General features: G+C 39.0%; 1 protein-coding gene across 1 annotated transcript in view; it reads right to left on the reverse strand.

Moving 5' to 3' along the window:
- The window catches only part of LOC124159429, a 190,801-nt gene that overhangs the window by 123,824 nt on the left and 53,274 nt on the right, over positions 1 to 13,703 (reverse strand). The gene's annotated exons all lie outside the window — the stretch shown is intronic.

Genomic DNA, 13,703 nt, shown 5'->3' on the forward strand with positions numbered 1-13,703 from the left:
TTAATAACACCTCAGATTCAATCTCGAGGATTTCCCGATCCCCAATCGACCTTCAATCATCTTTTTTTTAGCACTCATTACTTTTCCTTTCGTTGCAAAATGTTAATTGATTTGGTCGTGGACGGATTTTTTAAACTACCAAAGCTGGCATAGTATTCACCCTCTCCACTCTGTCGGTGGCAGAGCCTTCTTGGGCTGCGCGCATAAATACATTTCGCAGTTCCATATTCTATGTCAGCTGATCTTTAAGTACATATTATGCTCAGGCCTCTTTCAATTTTGGAACTATTTTATGGGTGTTTTTTTTAATCACAGCATGAAACGAATGACCTTGTTCGCAGTCACGCGCACGGGTGCAAAGTTAAATAAAACAAAGGATGAAGTTCGCCATGAAAAATATTTGAATTGGCCAGGAGAAGGCTAATTGGTTTTATTTTAAATTTAAAAACAAGATCCGGCAAGAATATTATGCAAGATGGACGATTCTATTGAAATAAAGAAGAGACGAAATTATGGGCGCCTGAATGAATGAAGTCGCTTCAATATAATCGTATAATAAAACCTGCAAGAGTATGACCTTCATCTTTGATGAACTGCTCAAGACAGTATTATATCATTCTAGGATCCATACCGATGGGATCTTACGGTCCATTCTTCAAAACAACTACCTAAATGCATATTTAATTTGATTAAGATATAATTTTATAATATAAAGTAATACAATATAAAGTTCAACATAAAAATGGCAGCAAGATAAAAAAATTAATACCATGATGCAGTAAGATAATGGATTATGATCCTCTTAAACAAAAACTTAGTGAATTGATTATTAAACTTCTGCACATTCCGTGAATTTCAAACCATGGAACTTTTTTGGAATGTTTCAGTTTACCTGATTCTCAGGTATTACAAATAAGACATGAAATTTTTTTTTTTTAGCAATGGCTTAAGTTGATTTTCCACCACTCCTATTGACGCATGGTTAAGAATATAATAATAATAATAATAATAATACGTCTTTATTGGGCGAGATTGGGACTAGAAAGTCCCATCTTCCATCTGAGATGCTTTGAGAAGCCACTGTAAGACATTAATCAGTAGCAGAAAAATAACTTGAGATAGTAAATACTTCGTCTTTATACAGCAAACGGTTTCCTCATAAGGGAGGGAACACGGATTCAAATAAAGATATGCCACGCGAGATTGAAATGAATGGAAAAGGTAACTACGAATTAATGCTCTCGCATTTCAAAATGACGTCGCGTACTCGCAAGAAGGCAAACACCTACATACTGCTAGGGGCAGAGGCACCAACGTCCTGAACGTTTGCCAAGGGAATTACAAAAGGCGAACACATCAATAAGGTTCGACTGTGCGCACTTTCGTTTCCAGTCTGCCTTATCGCGGTCGGAGGATCCAATAATGGGCCCGGCAACAACGCTCCTTCAGCGGACGTGTGTGTACCGTGTTCACGGCATGGGGGAAACAGCCATGGCAACGACTCTTCTTCGAGATCGAGGCAAGCAGATGCCGAGATAGCCTCACCAATTAAACGAGGTACTTTAGGAGTGTCGGATATGTGGAGAGAGAAGAAGAAAAAGAAAGAGCGGATGACGTACGGCTGCGGCATTCAGCGAAACCCCCACTTTGGCAATCGCTGCCATTGATTAAGTGAGGTCCAAGGGAGAGAGACTCTTCTGACATCCGCCCAACCACGGCTTCCCCAGAACCAAGGCGTGGTGCACGGCAAGTTAATGCACGGAGATTCTCGCAAGGACGCCGAGAAATGAAACTGGAGAGCAATGACAGTCAGATGCCTCTTTTTATCCGGGATTACCTTAACCCTTTTTTATCCAGAGCTGCTTCTGCGAGAAAGAAAATTGCAAGACCCCTAATTGAAAAAATATGCAAATTTTTGACTCAATTATTGAGGCAGCTTCATATTTCGCCATCGAACTTTAAAGCACAAAAGAATACGCACATAATAACTTCCCTGAATAGAGCTAAAAATGTATAATTTTTGATGTTACTTTTAAGCAACATTCGTTTATAGTGGGTTAAAAAAATCAGTCAGTCAGTCAGATATGGAATCATGCAACAAACGAAAGGCGAATATAACGAAAGAGCAATGGGGATATTTCAAAATAAATAAAAGAGCAGAGAAGATTCATGAAAGGGATGATAGAGGAGACAAGAATACTTTTTTGACACGATCTGCGGCCAAAAACTCCTGAAAAAATATAAAACGGTAAAAGAGAAGAGGAAATTCAAGAAAAAAGACTTTCGATGACATAAGGCATTTAAAACATATTCCGAGTTGAAGAAAGCAGCAATACAAAAGATCATATCAGCAGCGTGGTTTATACTTTAGTAGGTGACATTTATCACATCTATAATAATGATGGAAAGTTGGAAATATGAGAATATATTGGATAGATGGATATAACACTGAATATGAATGAACACTTAATATTGTATGAGTAAGTTTAAACAGAACTGAAATGATAAATAGGAGTTATGAAACGATTTTGTTGCCTTTTATTTTCCCCTTGTGAAGAGTATATTCAGTCAAAAAAGAATAATTTGCAACACAACGAATGCACAGCATGGAAAAGTTAGAAGCCATGAATACAATTATAAATAAATATATAAAACACCAAGTAGTGAGGTTGTGATAGAACCAGATTTTGCATCATAAAGTACGTTTGAATAAACTACCAATGAGTAAACGTTTTAATCAAAGGTTAATTTTTAATTTTAATGATAACCAGCGGTTTCGCTGATTGATATATTCATGTAAAGCATACCAAAACATTCTACAAAATGCTTGCAGGTACCCCTTGCAGGTACCCCATGGTACCCCTAAATAAATATGATTTCCTCAGAATCTACACTTTCAAAATATTTCCCAAAGTATTCACAACGAGCTGGCGATATCTGTGACGTAGTTGATTTTAGATTTCCCTTATTTGCGGATGACAAAGGCGGTTAGAATTTCAATCTAATAGATATAGCCTATCCATAGCAAAATATCTCGAGACAGTCAGAAGTTGATGTGAGATATAGATAGAGAAGGAAAAAATTCGAGGAAATGAATTTTGGAAAGAGGAAGGCATGATGAACCTGATCTTTGGGATAGAATAAAAGAAATCCATCAATTAAATTGGAATAAAGATAACGTACGATCTCACAGCTGGTAAAGATATTCAGGGTCTTGTGTAGATGAAGGCAAGATTTAAGAGGGCCTACACCCAAAGAAATGCTACTGTTTAACGTCCCACCTTGGGCAGGGCAGTTCGGCGGTGTCGCCGTTCATAATGAGAGCCGACGAAAGGGGGAGAATCTCATGAATAACACAGTGGCGGTCCAAAACACGAAGGCACAAGCACCCCGTTACGAGCCGCGCAGAGGAGGAAGATTTCGAACAAGGAGAAGGAGGTATCGATGAAAGAAGTTTATGGCCTCAATCCGAACGTCCTTCGTTGGTCCAGATCAGAATGGTAGCGGCATGCTTGAGCCAGGAATACTGGGAGTTGGTCCAAAATACAAGTTTCATAAATTCTTTGGGTGCTCATATGTAACCAGTATTGATGAATGGCAGCATCTTCTGGGGTTTCCAACCGTGCTCGTTGATTATAGTGACCAGTGGCGAAGCGAAGGGGGATTTTAGGGGATAAACCCCCCCCCCCCCCCCCAGAGCTCAAAATTTTTAAAAGTTTAATCCATTTTACTTACTTGTATCAGTATTACTTATAGAATGGTGTTAGGATTAACCAATTGTCCTTCATAAAGCCGTAAATCTCGCCATTTTGAACCATTATTCATAACATTTTTCTGGGCGGGCCCCCGCAACTCCTGCTTACCCTGGTGGGTATGCAATACCCCACACCCGTAAGTATTAGTTGCGCCTAGAACCCCCCTAGCCTTAATTCTTAGCTGCGTCCCTGATAGTGACAACAGTTTCTCCTGCGTTCCAGCAGGTGTCTTCAAGTCGAAGTGGTGACATGTGACGGTGCTGCAAGCTGCTTTTATTTGTGTTTATCGATGCTATTCTATTTTTCGCAATTTCCTACTTCTTTTTCCCCCGTAATAGGCTACCCACGAATATTACAAAAGAGGATCCTCAAGTCGGTCTCTAAATGTTTTGTCATTTTCCACCGCGCATTTAAATGGGTTTACATAAGTCACCATTTGCGTCACTGAGGGACAAAGTGATCCGAGTTTCGCGGGGAAATTAGAAATAATCAGGGATGTCCGAAATTCATGTACATGACGATGTGATCTGTAAAAAAATAACTTTTCAATGCTATTCCTCGTAATTAAAAGCAATATTGTGCAGAATATTACAGAAAAGCGGATCGCATTGCACTCATCACCGCACCGCACAGTGGGCTGAACTCGAAAAAAGCTGGACAAAACCTCCAAATCGATTTTTTTGAGTGCGGAAATTGAAACTTTGCACAGATGTTGCCGATACATCAGTACATTTTTTGACGCGAACCGTTTTTCATAGGTAATTTTTTTAAACAAATTACTTGACCTCAAATTCGAAAAATTTTAGCAAATATTGCCCTCATTGAATTTTTTTCGAAATTCAGCATGTCAAAACTAATGCCACACGTTCTGTAGTAATTCAAAGGAAACAAAAATTTACAATATTATTATGCAGTTTATTATTGCTAATTCTTGGCAACGTTCACGTCTCAGTTGCATTATTTGTGGACTATACGATACAAAATGGCGGAACCTGTTTTTCGTCGAAATTTTGTGTTCGTGTAGGATTATAAAAAAAGGATCACCGAGTTACCTCGAGATATTTACACCACTTTTACAACAAAATATATATAGATTATGATACCAAAAGGAGAATTGCGACCACCTGCGACGCCGAAATTAAGATCGATTTTTCGAACGTGCGGCACAGTTCGCAGCTCGCTGTTGGCCACGGGGAATATCGTGCTCGACAGAGCACGTGTTGGACCTTGAATCTTTTTAAGCAGATTAATTTTATAAAAGCTATAGTATCTTAGTATCACATTTCATTTCCACTTCATACAACCTGATTTCTTCACTTTCTTGCAATATTTATCGTCGATACGATACAAAATGGTGGACCCTATTTTTCGTCGAAATTTTGTGTTCATGCACGATTATTAAAAAAGGATCACCGAGTTACCTCGAGATATTTACGTTTAATTAAATCAAACGTTTTAGAATGTCTATCCAAAAAAATCAACTTCTACCGTTAGCATCAAGCGAAATAAAAATCGATGTTTTGCCCAGCGCGCAGTCCGCGTCAGCTCCCCGATGGTATGGAATGCCGTGACGCGGCGTACTTTACAATTTGCTGCGTACCATCTTACAGTATTTGATGCGGATTTATTTAGATTTAATTACATGTAACCATTTTATTTCACATGGGATTGATGTCAATATAGGACAATGAATTTCCTTCTCAGCCCATAGTTACGGTCTAGGCACCATCTTCTACATTATTTCTAATGTACAGATACCTTTTTCTCAACTTATACACAACCAAACTCTACAAATGAAGTACCAAAATGCACAAAAATTATCAGAGAAATCAGCTACGGCATATCTTACTTCCTAAATATTGCTATTGTTTCCTAAAATAGGTTTTTAAATAGTAAAAAAAACAAAAAAAAACAAAAACCGGTAAATATTCCTGACGTTAACGGCGCATAAATTGATACATTTGTTCATTTGCAACAATATCTCGCATTCTTTAAATAACTTTTATCAAAATGCGGCTGATTCCACATTCAAGTCTCCTGTTGATACGTAAGTATGAGTCATAATGTGCGTTTAAAAGAGGATAGTGTAATTACTTCCAATGTTGTGTTTAAAGAGGTACTCTGACCTCAATTTATACACGAACATTCCAATTAAATTTGTACATAAGACCCTGCCTATTTTTTCTACATTTTAAAATTAGAAACGCGCCTATCCCTCTGTGGACTTGCATTGAAAAGAGCGGGGGAAGCCCGCTGGGAGCGGGCGCAACACGCTCGTTTTTCTATTAATTCCGAACTGCCTGAAATCACAATCTGACAATTTCGTATGCACATTTTAAACTTTTGTGTGAGTAACACCTCTTTTCTAGGCTACTTTAAACTCAAAGATGGAATCGTGTTTACAACCTTCCGGCCAGCCTACTAGTAGCGGTTGGACTTATTAGTTAATCCAATCCACGATGGCAGTGCCCATGTTGGTTTTTGCCTTATGCACCTGCTGTAGATGTAAGCACGTATTTCGGGTAGTGTCGAATTGTTATTTAAAATTGGAGCTAAGCCGGTTTTGGCACCAATTATCTTTGTCGTGATATTTTTGGTACGTTCATGAAAGGTTAATTTCGACTCCAGGGTCACCCCAAGATACGTGGCCTTGTCCGAGTATCCCTTGCCCCGTTTGGCGCCAAATTTCCTCCGTCCTTCTGATTGGCTGGCGGATTTAAACATCCTCTTCCATGCACGGCGGAGCTCATATCGGTCTTCTCGGTTGAAGTTCCGCGGATGTTTGGATATTTCGATTGCTTCTCGAAACCATCAGAAGACGGGTATGTATATAAGGCGGACCACCCGGGTCACCACCACTTCGACTTAAGACGCCTGCTGGAACGTAGGCGAAACTGGTGCCACTATAAACAACTATCACGGTTGGAACCCTCAGAAGATGCTGCCATTCATTACGCAACACCGTGGAAGCCTTCGCAACAATCAGCACTGATGCTCCTGGGTTTTTATCAATGAATCCCAATTTCATTAAAAACCTTAGGTTTCCCCGCCCTTGATCTCAGCGGAATTCAGTCAATGGGTGCGGTCATCCACTCGATGCATAGGTCGCTACCGTAGTCATACTTGGGGCACAATTTTTTTTTCGTCCCTCAGGCCGCTGCTAGGTTTTCTGTTTTCAAGCATGGGTGGTTTAACTTATCTCCACTTTCAGAACGTATGAGAGTATTTATCTACTATCTACAAATAGCCGTCGGGCGCCAATATTTATACACTTTAATTTTTTCTCATCAATGAAAATCTATATAAAACCGAAATCCAGCATTAAATTCCTATAGTTTTACGTTTTGAGCCAGGAATACAAGTAGACAAGTGAACAATGCCGGGTGAAATATATTTGCTCTATTTTGATACGTCTCCTCTCAGTAGCGGGACTCTATCAATCTAAACGGATCCAAAACAGAAACCTGCGACTGCGGCTTGGCTTCGCTCCTAAACCCTTGAAGTGGGCATGATTCACGAGTCTAGTTCTCTTTATCCGAAATCGATACAGAAGGGACACAGGTAATGGCTCTAACACCACGCCCATTTATTGGTATAGTTCTGACGGGCTGCTTTCGTCGCTAACATTGGAGTTTTCTTTATATATACGCGACATCATGTAAAAAAATGTCTTTTCTTTCCGCACGTCGAAATAAGTAATGAATTCATATTCCTTCAGAATCAAAACTACTTAACGTTCGGGTAATACCTTGCATAAGGAATAGTAAGGGACTCGCGAAGTTACAAACCAGCCAATTCTCTATAGATATGCATGAATAAACGTTTTTTTTACTGCGTCATAGAGTCATATTTCAGCGATAAGCCACATATTTAGGCCTAACTGAAGCGAAAACGAGAATTGGACACTTCCTAACAGATAAGCATAAAAACTCTGGATCTTCTCACGGAAATTAGGAGACCATTAAATAACTATTTCCGCTATTTTTATAGTATTTATTAAAATGCTATAAGACTAACTTTCTGGACTACTTTCAATTTTTTAACATCATTAGCTTGGCCAGAATCATTTTAGTTGTTCAATAATAATTACCACGTTTAAGATATAGAAAAAATATGCATAGACAAATAACATTAAGCTTAAAACATAATTTTCAATTAGAGCCTCGATATTTTCCACAAATGTACCTCTATTTTCCGGAGTCAAATCGCCAACAATTTTATCTATGGGAGGAAGGGTGGCGTGTTCACCTGGAAAGCTATGCTATCAATCTGTTGATACTATATTCAAAGACACACATGCAATGTTCCACGGTTATAAACTTTTATTCCGACTTAGGTTTCGATGTTACTACATCATCTTCAAGATAAAAAATGGTGAGATCCCTAGCGAACATCGAAATCTAGGTCGGAATAAAAATAATATAGTCGTGGAAAATTGCAAGTGTTTATTTCAAAATGGAAAATATCCCTTGATTTTGTTCGTTACCATAATGTTTTTACATTGAATCCCAGAATGGTATTACCATTTCTGAGATAGGAAGCTTAGGAACCCTGCGATGACGACTGAACCACAATGTATCCAAAGCCAACCGATCTGTGGTAGTGTCGGCTAGTCGAACCACGAGGGGAAAGATTAAAACACGAACTTCTGTGCCAACTAAGCCACAGCTGGTGATAAAATAAACTCAGCTACGTTGTTTACATTATTATTCAGGATGAATGAGGTCAAATTGCAACTGCATGAGTTAAGAGATATGAGAGGCCTTCTATGTTTTTGCATGTGTCGCACAAAAAAGTGCCCGCACTGGACTCATAACTCAGATGTCATGCATACCATTACACAGGCATATGTTTTCATGCCGTATATACATGGGTGAGCTGCGCACCATTGTTGTTTTTATATATATTTTTTTTTATATCACGAGATGTGGGTCAAATGTAAATATTATTTATTTTTTCAAACTTTGCCTACGTTTCGGACATTATATTTGTCCATCCTCAGGGCTATAAGAATGATAATGTATGATACAAAATTAGTTAAATACAGGCAATTTTACAGTTGTTATACATTAAAATACATGGAAATACATATTCAAAATTTACCTTTAAGTCTGATTGTTGTTTTTGTCAAAAGCAGTCAAAAATGAGCCTTTCACAGCTTATTGGCTAATTCAGGATTTTGAGAAACCAGAAAATATCCCAATGGTAGTTTACACAAAGGCTTCCGCAGCATACAGGTGAAAAATCAGACATGGTTTTTCCAGTGCATATGTAAAGTAACAAATAGAAAAACGTTTTCATTGGCGTCACAGTTGCATTACTTTAATCAATGAAGATCAAATCAGAGAAAAATACTTCAATGACCCAAAAAAAGAGAACAGCAACGATGTTAAACATGTCATTCCAGCAACTAAAAGTTCACCATGCGAGCACCTTGAGGCAAAAATCCCAATATTTAGAGCCAAGAAGTTCGGGCATCTAGTTTTTGAGAAATTGGCATTAACTTTTTTAATACCTTATATTAGAGCATATGGTATTAATTTCGCTAACTTTTTCATGTACCATCACATTCCATGGCGATTATTTAAATGAATGAACACCGATTAAAAGAGTCAATTTTAGACTTTGCCTGCGGTCAAAGGATATAAGAAGCTTCGGATTATAGCAAAAGTCACGATATCAACTTTGAACCGTCATGAAAAAGAATTCGCTTTTATTTCGGATAAATAGGAAAATTATTTTTGTTTGTGAGTTGGTACAAAATATCCACAATGTAAAAAAACACAGTACAAGAAGATAAACTCTTTCTGAATAAATAACACTAAGTAAGCTTTGGAATAAAAATGACAGGCTTGAGAGGAAATATGCATTTAAAAATATCTCTAATAATAGATAATATTATTATCACTTTGAGCTTTGCAAATGGCTGAAGGGTAGTGATGGACACTGAGATTAGGCTGACACCCGCGCCGGAATATTATGTACCCATCCACTTTTTCCAGAAGTTCAACCGTCACTAACTGGCTCGATAATCTCTCTAATTGGCAAAAATTCAAATGAGCATCTGGTGGAGACTATTTGCGATTTTCCCCGGTCGGAGGACCGCAGCACAACCGACACTTCAGCTCCGTCTTGGCCAGATAACCAACAACGACGAGAATGCTAATTTCACCCCAAGGTGATGCCTTCTAGTCTTGCACTCGTAAACTGGCGAGGATAGGGTCTGAGTCGGCAGATGTGCGGTGCGACACGCAACGCCTTGGAAGACGCGGCCAGGAAGTAGAAGCGTACTCCTCCGTACAACTGCACCTCAGATCTCAGCGTAAGCATAGACCAGGGCGGTGATTCTCGTTCTCCTTTCGCTCGAGTCTTCGCTTCGCTACGGCAACTCGAAGCGAGCCGAAAAATTTCTCCGCGATTATTCTCGTTCTTTTCGCCCCACCTATCGCTTAAGTTCGGGTAACTTCGTTCTCTTGGCGAAATAATGTGACGTAAGCAATGACGAATTACCCATAAGTCAATGGGCACGAGATAATTTCAACTGAGGAGACTGCATGGAGGAGGCCCAATTCCATCACACAGAAGGCTGATTTCTGTTGCCACTTCGGTCGCATTTCAATCGGCTTTCAAAAATGTCCACGCCGCGGTGATGAGTGCAATGCGATCTACTTTTTTCCAATATTTTGCAGTATAATATTATTTATTGCGAAGAAAAGCATTTAAGAGTTATGAATTTGTTAAATGACATCATCATGTATATAACCTTCGCTTAATACCCTCAATTATACCTTATTTCCCCGCGAAACTCGGATCGATTTGTCCGTCAGCGACACGAGTGGCGACTTTTGTAAACCCATTCAAATGCGCGGCGGTTGACAACACATCTAGAGACCGTCTTGAGGATCCTCTTTTGTAATATTCGTGATTTTTGACAATTGAAGAGCGCGAAGCACGTTGTTACGTTCAAATCATATTTCTAAAATATATTATGTCATGTTTTGTTTATTGCGTGAGACTGTCAAATTACTACATTAAGCGTTGTTGTACAATATTGCTTATTCATTAGTCGCTTTCCGCAGTTGAACATAAAACCGTTCTCTTCGTTTTTCATCATTTTCGCAGATGTAAACAGTGAGTCCAAAAGTGACTTCGGTTAAACTTATGGGTTAATATTTTCTATTTTAACCTAACCCAGATGGCACGAAATATGAGAGTTGTCTGTTTCTTACGGTTTTATTACGGAAGAAAATGACAAGCAGCTTATCGTACGCGGAGAACGAGAATCACCGCCCAGACTGATACTCATCTTCTGTCCATTTGGCTAAAAATAAGACTGTAAACGATAAATGGCTGATTACGTGATCCCTTATTGATGACTGGCTGATTCCTACGATACTGTATTTATTTTCCGGATTTATAAATCTACATAATGACCTGAGAGCCACCTCTAGGGTGTTTGGAAGGGGGTGATCAATCACCAACATGCAGCATGCAAGAGGACCGCCACATGCACACCGCACACACGGTCATAAAATAATACGAATAATGATCTACTCGTGCAAATGCATGAAAAGGCAAAACTTGCCAAATGTTAGTAATTCCTACGGCAAGTGTATGCATGATTAGAACATAGGAAAAAATAAAAACATGTAATGAGTCGACCCAGCGAATGACGCCATCAATTCTAATGATCGAGACACCGTTACTGTCCCTGAGAGTTCAAGCAAAGAATGAAATTTTAGAGCTCTCTGTTTTGTAGTCTATTTTCTTTATTTTATTATCAACTATTTCTATTTGCGGTTGGAAATTTTATTTTTGAAGAAGTTCCAGAACTTTAATTAAATAAATTTATTATTATGTCACTTGTCAACTTTTTTCCATTTCCCATAATAGCACCGAAGTTGGGAGTTTCAATGTTAGCCTCGGCTTTATATTATAGCGCACCAACCATAAGCACTCTTGGCATACACCATGATGTGAGGTTACACAACATACATAAAAGCACTCACTGTATTCGATATGAAATTTCCTTTTTAAGAATATTGTCTCTTAAGACGATGAATAAAAGTGAACTGGCAGGAAAATGAAACGAGTCAAGCCGAAATTCGAACCATGCCTTGCCCACACAACCAAGGACGAGAGTGCTTATTTCAGTACGAGGTACCTTCCCTGATACCTCCTTATCTTCCGCTCATGTAACGGCTTGGAGAGGACCTGAGTCGGCGGATTCGCGGTCAAGACGCCAGTGCGCGGAAGACAGTGCCAAGAAGAAAAGAAAGACACGTGCTCCTCTGGGCAACTGCACTCGAGACTTCCATTGGGCGGAGCGGGCCCAGCTGGCGGTGTGCGCGTGAGTCACTTGAAGAAGCGGACGACGAGATGCCGTCTGGCCCGCCGCGAGACGCAATCACCCGAGTGGGCGGATCACTGGTTTATTCCTCTCCTCCATTCAACTCGACCCAAGGATTTGAGATGAGAATACATACCCACAAGTCACCTCGGAGCGGGGAACAACTTTGCGGATCAATACGGAGCAGTTTTTTTCTTAAATAAAATCAACCGATTCAGGCGTGATGTAATGGAAGTTAGACACATTGAAATAATACGTAGTTGCACTTTTCCACAATTATTTAATGCGCACGTTTCGGCTCACAGTTCCGGTCGCATCCATTTTCCGATCATTTTATGACCGTCCGAAAGGTTCAATAAAAAGTCTGCTAATCCGTACTTCCATATTCCGCAAATGACCAGTTCCAATTGTAGTTAATTGTAGTTTGACCAGGTAATTGTTCCGAACAGGCGTAGTAGCTGCGCGTGGGACACTCCTGCTAGGTGCAAGGTCATGTGGTGGCGTATGTGGCGATTTTCTTAAGCTATTTCTTAATAATAAACACATGCTTAAGATATCCCTTCATGATATACTTGTATGTATTTAAGATATTTTTATAATAAAGATATATTTGATTTAAATGATACTTATTCTCATTGGCTTTACATTTGTGGTATATTATTGGCGTGTTTATGTGGTACATAACTTTATACCTACTTTAGATCTGAGACGACCTATTGCCGTTAGCATGGCAGAAATATGCGAAGTTTGGATGCTTGCGGTCAGATAATTGGGTTCGGGATATTGTACGGAATGTCTCGGTCAAGTCAGCTTTTTTGTGGAAAATGGATGTTCTTATCTATAAGGCAGGTAAAATGTGCAGAAAACGGATCAACCGGATATCATCTGGAACAGGACATTGTAGTATATGAGAGCATCACATTGATACCTTTGAGGGAGGGATAGGGGAGGATTTGACCAGTTTTCAGGAATGAGTGGGAATGCTAATTGGTGGTTTCCCACCCCTTCCTCAAACTTTTCAAATCCTCCCCATCCATTCCTCAACGGAATAAACGTGATGCTCTGAAGTACTACAATGTCGTGTACCAAATGATGACTCTGTGAGTCGAAACTTGTCGTACGCATTAAATAACTGTGGAAAAGAGCAACTATATTTTATTTCAATTTTTCTCAAATATCTTGCATGATTCGTGTCACGATGTGGTGGACGTTATTAATATTACTTAACCCTCGAACGCCCAGAGATTTTTTTTTTCGTATAAATGTATTAATTTTTAGTCATTTCTATTTAAATAGACTTCATGCGATGGAATACATATAATTTTTAATGATTAATAACATTATTTTGTCATAAATATGGGTTGCGTATACGCAACCGTGGGCGTTCCCCATGTCAGCGAGTGTCAAACGCCATACTCTAAAATAGGCAACATTTACCAGTTGTAAATATTTATTTCTCATTAAATAAATTTCAACCATGCATACTAATTACAGTATTTATTTATATTTATTTGTGCCACAAATATTTTCAAACTGTTCATAAAATAAACCAGTAAATAATTCTAATGGTGCAAAATACATATAATTTCTAAGAACTC

This window comes from Ischnura elegans, chromosome 5 (genome assembly GCF_921293095.1).
Source record: "Ischnura elegans chromosome 5, ioIscEleg1.1, whole genome shotgun sequence".
NCBI classification, from domain to species: Eukaryota; Metazoa; Arthropoda; class Insecta; order Odonata; family Coenagrionidae; genus Ischnura; species Ischnura elegans.